This window comes from Vombatus ursinus, unplaced genomic scaffold (assembly GCF_900497805.2).
Source record: "Vombatus ursinus unplaced genomic scaffold, bare-nosed wombat genome assembly UNPS02004260.1, whole genome shotgun sequence".
Taxonomy (NCBI): Eukaryota; Metazoa; Chordata; class Mammalia; order Diprotodontia; family Vombatidae; genus Vombatus; species Vombatus ursinus.
The window spans coordinates 368,004-376,117 of NW_020944038.1; the positions used below are offsets into that span (position 1 = coordinate 368,004).

Consider the following 8,114-nt stretch of genomic DNA (forward strand, 5'->3'; position numbering starts at 1 on the left):
TTTCTTTCTTTCTTTCTTTCTTTCTTTCTTTCTTTCTTTCTTTCTTTTTGGTGAGGCAATTGGGGTTAAGTGACTTGTCCAGGGTCACACAGCTAGTAAGTGTCTGAGGCTGGATTTGAACTCAGGTCCTCCTGACTCCAAGGCCCGAGCTCTATTCACTGCACCATCTAGCTGCCCCTTCTCAGAGATTTTCCCCAGCTGCCTTCTCTACATCTTGTTTATGACAGTTGTTTACATGTTGGCTCCACCATTAGACTGTGACTTCCATGAGATCAGGGACTGTCTCACGCCTTTCTTTGTATTCTCAGCACTTGACACAGTGCATGGTACATAGCAGATGCCTTATAAATGCTTTTTGACTGGCCCTAAACTTAGGGGCCTGAAGACCAGGGAGCTCCGGCCAGGAAGGCTGAGGGCAGGTATGTGGCCAGCGAGCTCTGAGTCGAGGAAACAAGAAAAAGTACCTTCAAGAAGGGTAAATCATTCCTCCTGTTGGTTCTAATTCCTACTTACAACATCACTAATGTGAAAATATGTTTAATAGGAATATATATGTAGAGCCTATATGTATGTAGAGCCTATATATATGTAGAGTCTACATCAGATTGCACGCCATCTAGGGGAGGGAGGTGGGGAGGGAGGGGGAGAAAAATTTAAAACTCAAAAGCTTATGGAAGTGATTGTTGATAATTCAAAATAGATTAATAAAAAAAATTAAGGAGAGACTTAAAAAAAAAGAAGGGTAAATCAATCCCCACCCCATGGAGGCCTCCAAATCTTATAGGTCTAGAACTGACCTTTCCCCCCAGTGTGGAATCGCCCAACATCGTGCCCAGAAGATACAGGGAGACTGAGATCTGCTAGCGATCTGGGCATGGTGGACAGCAGAGAAAGGACAGCAGGGTCCAGGACCTCTGACAAGACAAAGTAGTAGCAAACAGGGGCCCAACGTCCCATCGACATGGGCAGGAGCCATTGGCGTCTGTGCCTACCTTCAGGTCCTAATTCAGGAAGTAAAGCTGGAAATTTAGATACTTCTGTAACTCTGTATATACCTACAGGGGAAAGATGGGCCTTGAATGAAAAAGATTTCCAAGCACTTATTTCTGAAGAAAAGCCCAAAGCTGAACAGAAGTTTGAAATGAAAACACATGAATCAAGAGAAATCTTGAAAGGTAACAAACATATTGTAGCAAGTGGTAGGGATTGTATAATGATGAGGGCGGCCAGATGGCGCCACAGCGCACAGAGTGCCAGGCCTGGAATCGGGGAGACTCATCTTCCTGAGTTCAAATCCGGTCTCAGACGCTTACTAGCTCTGTGACCTTGGGCAAATAACTTCACCCTCAGCGTCAGTTTCCTCATCTGCAAAATGAGCTGGAAGAGGAAATGACAAACCACTCCAGTATCTCTGCCAAGAAAACCCCCTGGAGAACGCTGGTGCATGATGGTCCGTGGGGTCATGAAGAGTCAGGCACAACTAAAACGTCTGAACAACCGCAAAGAAAGATACAAGGAAGCACCAACTTAGGCTACTTTGAAGAGGCTGGTGGGAATGTAGCATTGCATGTAATGGTAGAGTTCTTTGATGTTTCGATTGATTTTAATGCATTATTTTATTCCTTTATTTTAGTTTTTAGTTTTTTTATTAGTTTATTTTGAGTTAATGCGCTTTTGAGTTTTAAATTTTTCTCCCCCTCCCTCCCCCAAGATCAGCGCACGATCTGATATAGGCTCTAAATATACATTCCTATTAAACATATTTTCACATTAGTCATGTTGTAGAGGAGAATTAGAACCAATAAGAGGAAGCACAAGAAAGAAGAAACAAAACAAAACAGAAGGAAAAAAAAGAGAAAACAGTGTGCTTTGATCTGCATTCAAACTCCATAGTTCTTTCTTTGGATGTGGATAGCATTTTCCATCATGAGATCTTTGGAGACATCTTAGATTCTTGTATTGCTGAGAAGGGCTAAGTCTATCAAAGTTAGTCATCACACAACATGGCTGTTACTACGTACAACATTCTCCTGGTTCTTCTCTCTTCACTCAGCATTGGTCCATACAAGTCTTTCCAGGTTTTTCTGAAGTCAGCCTGTTCATCATTTCTTATAGCACAATAGTATTCCATTACACTCACACCACAGCTTGTTCAGACATTCCCCAATTGATGCGCATCCCTTCAACTTCCAATTCTTTGCCACCACAAAAAGAGCTGCTATAAATATTTTTGTACATGTGGGTCCTTTTCCCATTTTTATTATCTCTTTGGGATACAGCCCTAGAAGGGCTATTGCTGGGTCAAAGGGTATGCACATTTTTATAGCCCTTTGGGCATAGTTCCAAATTACTCTCCAAAATGGTTGAATCTTTTCACAACCTCACCAACAATGCATTAGTGTTCCCATTTTCCCACATCTTCTCCAACATTTATCATTTTCCTGTTTTGTTATGTTGGCCATTCTGATAGGTGTGATGTGGTACCTCAGAGTTGTTTTGATTTGCATTTCTCTAATCGATAGTGATTTAGAGCATTTTTTCATATGAGTATAGATGGCTTTAATTTCTTCATCTGAGAACTGCCTGTTCATATCCTTTGACCATTTATCAATTGGGGAATGACTTGTATTCTTATCAATTAGACTCAGTTCTCTATTTATTTTAGAAATGAGGCCCTTATCAGAGAGACTGGTTGTAAAAATTCTTTCCCAGTTTTCTGCTTCCCTCCTAATCTTGGTTACGCTGGCTTTGTTTGTGCAAAAACTTTTCAATTTAATGTAATCAAAATTATCCGTTTTGCATTTCATAATGTTCTCTATCTCCTGTTTGGTCATGAATTCTTCCATTCTCCATAGATCTGACAGGTAAACTATTCCTTGCTCTCCTACTTTGTTTATAGTATCAGCCTTTATAGCTAAATCATGAATACATTTTGACTTTATTTTGGTATATGGTGTGAGATTTTGATCTATGCCTAGTTTCTGCCATACTCTTTTCCAGTTTTCCCAGCAGTTTTTGTCAAATAGTGAGTTCTTATGCCAGAAGCTGGGGGTCTTTGTGTTTATCAAATAGTAGATTACTATAGTCATTGACTGCTGCGTCTTGCGTACCTAGCCTATTCCACTGATCCACCACTCTATTTCTCAGCCAGTACCAAGCAGTTTTGATGATTGCTATTTTATAATACAACTTAAGATCTAGTGTAGCTAGACCACCTTCCCCTGCATTTCTTTTCATTAGTTCCCTTGATATTCTGGACTTTTTGTTATTCCAAATGTTATTACTTTATTTTAAAAAAATTATCTTTGTTGTAAGTGATGGTTCTATGGAAGAAGGAGTGATAGAAAGGGAAATGTGGAAACAGAGTCAGGCAGCAGTGAAGTGACTTGCCCAGGGTCCCACAGCTAGTCAGTGTGTGAGACAGGTTTTGAACTCAGATCTTCCTGACTTCAGGCCCAGCACTTTATCCACCGCACCATCAGCTGTCTCTGAAAATGAAAACTATAGTCCCTGCTATAGAGGAGTTTATAATCTAGTAGGCATAAGAGCCATAAAACAAATGATGAAAGGACAAGTATAATGTGAAGAAAAGAGAATTCCACACAAATTCATCAGGGGCGGGTCACTGAACCAGCTACTGTGCCATCGTTTGCTGACTCAGACAGGGTAAGTCAGATCATGCCCACTTTACAGATGAGGACACTGACATCTTGGGAGACCCTGGCAGGGCAGGATCAGACCCAGGGCTTGTGACCTCCCAGAAGACCATGGTATCATAGAAAGGGCACAGGATCCAAGGATCTGGGTTCGAATTCTGACACCACCATTTACTGCCTATGTGACCTTGGGCAAGTCACTGTCTTTCTCTGTCTCAGTTTCCTCAACTGTAAAATGAGGAGGTTGGATGTGATGACCTCTAAGGTCACTTCCAGCTTTTAACCCACCCTGAAATAGCATTTTTTAATGAATAAACAGGAGGCAGATAGACAACTGCAGCTCACTTATCAGGTGTGATTTGAGTACAAGGTCCCACAGTGAGGTTTGTAAGCCTGGTGGCCCAGTGGTCGGATCCCTGCCTTTCTCAGACCTTCTAGGTCCTTTGGAACACCCTACTAGAAAAACAGAGAAAACAGCTTGGTTCTATTTGCAACTCTCTTGTCAAGAGGGAAAATAGAGAAAAATTCTACCTCCAGGCATTTAAAGAAATGCTTAGGCCCAGCCAGGGGAGAATAAGGATGCTGTTCAGGGGTCACAGGAACAGAGGACCATTGATGTTTTCTCACTGAATCCCCACAACCCTGTGAGACAAGTATATGTGCTAACCCGAACTGGGGCATCACTACCCCAAGGCAGCCCCTTTACCCCTCCTTGCTGTGACAGCAGATTTCCTGGCCCACTCCCCAGAGAAAGGACCCTGGCCTTCTCTTCTCCTTCGAGCCCCACCGCACTAAGGATCACCCTCTTCTCACTTGGTTATGGGGATGGCTGTCTGTCTGTCTGTGTGTCTTTGTCTCTCTGTCTCCGTCTCTGTTTTTTTCTCTCTGCCTCTGTCTCTGTGCCTCTCTCCTCTCTCTCTCTGTCTCTGTCTGTCTCTGTCTCTATCTCTGTCTCCATCTCTCTGTCTCTCTCTCTCTCTCACTCTCTCCTGGTTCTCCTCCTCCCTCTCTGACCGATGCTTCTTCATCTCCTTTGCTTGATTCTCCTCCAGATCGCGCCCTAACTTTCAGCATTCTTTCCCATCTGCCATCTAGTCCGACCATTTCATTTTACCAATGAGGAAACTGAGGCACGGGGAGGTTAAGTGACTTGCTCATGATGGACTAGATGGCCTCTTGGTCTCCTCCAACTCCGAAATTCTGTGATTCCCTGATTTCTTCAATGACAAGAAGAATAACATGAAGGAAAACTTCCAAGACAGGCTTGGGCCTCTGACTGAGCAGCAGTCACAGAGGACTTTCCAGGACTGGGGATGGACGAGGCACATTCTGGCAGACCGGGCCAACAGCACCATTGTCTGATTGTTTGTTTGCAGGACTCCCCTCGTTTGTTATAGGAGGGAGGGTCGGAGCTGGTGGAGAGGGACAACAGTGATAATGACCATTATGGAGTCACCTGAGGGCTGCTCATCTCCAGGCACTCTGAGAAGCCCTCTTAGTAATCTAGGAAGTTCTTTAAGCTAAGATTATGAAGTCACAGAGGTGATGCTGACCTACACTGGTAAAGGGAGTTCCCTTGCCTGGGAGTTCCTTATACCAATGAAATCACAGGTACAATCCCTATCCCTGGCTAAAGAAAAATACTCTTTGCTCCTTGGTTCCGGATTCATTGACATCTCTGCCACGCAGTCTGGGGGTTGATAGCACTGGGCAAAGGTTGAAACAAATAAAGATTTCTCAGCCTGAAGTCACTCCTATTATGAAGGCCAGGCATCTCTGTCAGCTGCTGGACAATCCCAGGGACTTGAGGCTCCTTGGGAAGGTGGGAGAATAGGGGGTGGGGATGATGGGGTGCTGGGGTGCTGGTACTCACATCTCCCTTCCAAGATCATATTTCTCCCTGGCCTCAAGACACTATTCCTGGCAGTTTCCCTCCAGCCCAAGGACCCTCTCTCTGGCAGTGACTCATGAGTGGGTCCAGTGAGGCAAACCATCTCTCCCTGTTACAAGAACAAGCTGACCTCTGTAGAATTTCCCTTGTATGAACAGGACCATCTTGTACCAGCAGAACTATCAGGTACTGATGCCCACGGTTACTGTATATAATCCAGAGGTCAAGCTATAGACGTCAACTCCCAAAGCTATCTTGTTACAGACATAACAGACCAAAACACACCCTTTAAGAACCTTCTCTTCCTCACCCCACCCCCCAGGTTTTCAGTAGTGAATGACGTAGTTGTATGTTATCACCTAATTAGCATACTTGGCACATAATTCACTACTTTTCCTATATAAGCTTTAGCATCATTCCTGTTAGGTTCCAGGTTCCTTAAGGATCTCTGCCCGCTATATAGCATAACAATAAATCTTTGCCACCTTGACCCAAAGAATGCTTGAGTCTGTGAATTCATTCCAGACGTCCCCTTCCTATACTCTGGTCCTTGAGGGGTCTAAACCTCTCAGACCTCAACAGGAAGGGGGAGAATCCTCACTTTAGTGGTGACGACCAGACCAAGTCAGCCAGGTGCTGGACGGGACTCTGGTGCTGCCGTGCTCAGCCCCATTCCTGACATGACTGGCCAGCCTCCTCACAAACACACCTTTGGAAGTTTTACTGGGAGTGGTTGCTGAGGAGGAAAACAAACACCCAGATTTGTCCTACAGCCCAGCTCTAGGCCAGGCCATCAGCCCTTGTATCTGAACTCTGGTTTGTGTGTGGAATGCAAAGGGCCCTGGACTTCAGACTTGGGACACCCAGGTTCGGACACCAGCTGCCTGGCAATTACCAGCAGTTACGTGGGGCAAATCACTTTACCTGCTCTGAACCTTAGTCTCCTCCTCTGTCACTTGGGAATAACAACCCTGGCCCTACCACCTTCCTAGGATTATCACAGGGCGAGTGTTCTGGAAACCCCAAATGCTCAAGAAATGGAGATTCTCCTCCTCCTCCTCTTCCTTCCTCTTCTTCTTCTTCTTCTTCTTCTTCTTCTTCTTCTTCTTCTTCTTCTTTCTTCTTCCGAGTGAATAAAAGAAAATCTCACAGCCTTATTAGGATGGAAGGCACATGGTATGGAAAGTCCAGGAACAGGGAAGAAAGCTCAGTCTTCTGTTGCCTGGGGGTCCTCAGAGGTGTCCACCCCAGAGCTTGGAGGCAGACTGCCACTGCACTATTGTGAGACTTGCAGGCTTGAGTCAAATGGTTGAGGGAAACCCTCTGGGAAGATGGGCAGCATGGAGCTGGGATTCCTCCCATGAGTCCTTTTGTCACAGCCTAAATGCTCATTTTGGGACCCACAGAGAGGTTTCTGGGCATTTGGAGACTCCCAATGAATCCATGATGGTGGGAAGAGAGGGGAGGCTAAGACAAACCTGGGACAAGTGGATCCGCAGGATTCAGAGTCAGATCCCCTGAGACCAGACCCTGTTTCTGCTCCCTGGTGACTGGGCAGATCCCCTCCTGTGGTGAAGCCTTAGTTTCATTCTCTGTGAAATGAGGAGATTGGACTGGATTCTTTCCAGGATTCCTCCAGCTCTCCTTTACTCCCTCAGTGAATCCAACAGATTCCAGCTACACTTTGATGCCAGACCCATCATGGCATGAACCCAGAATACAAACAATCATTCATCTATCTATAGGATGATAAGCCTAACAAAGTGCTCTCTTCACAAGAATCCTCTGAGGTACACAGTGTAACTCAGACTGTCCCCATTTTACAGATGAGGAAGCTGAGATCCAAAATGGCAAAGGGACCTTCCCAAAGTCCCACTGCTGTTGGTGTCAGCTCTGGGACTCAAACCCAGTTCTCTTGACCCTAGGTTCAATGCTCTTTATTTATGGATGCCCTTTTCTAGAACATCTCAATCATTTACTCAAGGTATCCCCTATCCTTAGCACCACCCCAACTTACCCTAGTGATAAAGAGGATCCCCCATACACGACTGACCTTGTGAGTGGTTCTGCCCACTGATGAGCCTGCTTTCTTACGAGAGGAGGCCTTTTGTGGCATCTTTCATGCTCCAGAACCAAGGTGGAGCCTTGCAGTGAATCTACGTAGGGTTGCCTCTTGCCTCTGGTTTCATTTACATTGCAGAAGTAAGGGAGTATGCTCTTCTCCTGGTTCTCCTTCCTTCATTCTCTGGCCCCTCCTACACCTTCTCCCACAATTCTCTGATAATGCATTACATTCAGACACACAATTTGTGCCAAGACAAACGTGTCAGTATATTTTGTTTCCCCAACAGAATGTGAGTGCCTTGAGGACAAAGACTATTTGGAGTTTGAGTTTGTAAAGCCGGTCCATGGCATTTGGTGGGTGTTTACTAAGTTTGTTTATTACAGAGGAGACCATATTTCCCCTCTGTTCTTTTTTCTAATATTTTACTTTTTTTTTCTGATTACATGTTAAAGCAATTTTTTTAACATCTAAAAAAATTTTTGAGTTTGAAATTCTATCCTTC

General features: G+C 44.6%; 1 long non-coding RNA gene across 1 annotated transcript in view; it reads right to left on the reverse strand.

Annotated features, from left to right (window-relative positions):
- LOC114054197 overlaps nt 1-7,754 on the reverse strand; it is a 28,033-nt gene extending 20,279 nt beyond the window's left edge. Inside the window, exon 1 of the long non-coding RNA XR_003570444.1 lies at nt 7,601-7,754. This is a non-coding gene — a long non-coding RNA (uncharacterized LOC114054197). The remainder of the gene's footprint in view (nt 1-7,600) is intronic.
- Between the last annotated feature and the right edge of the window lie 360 nt (nt 7,755-8,114).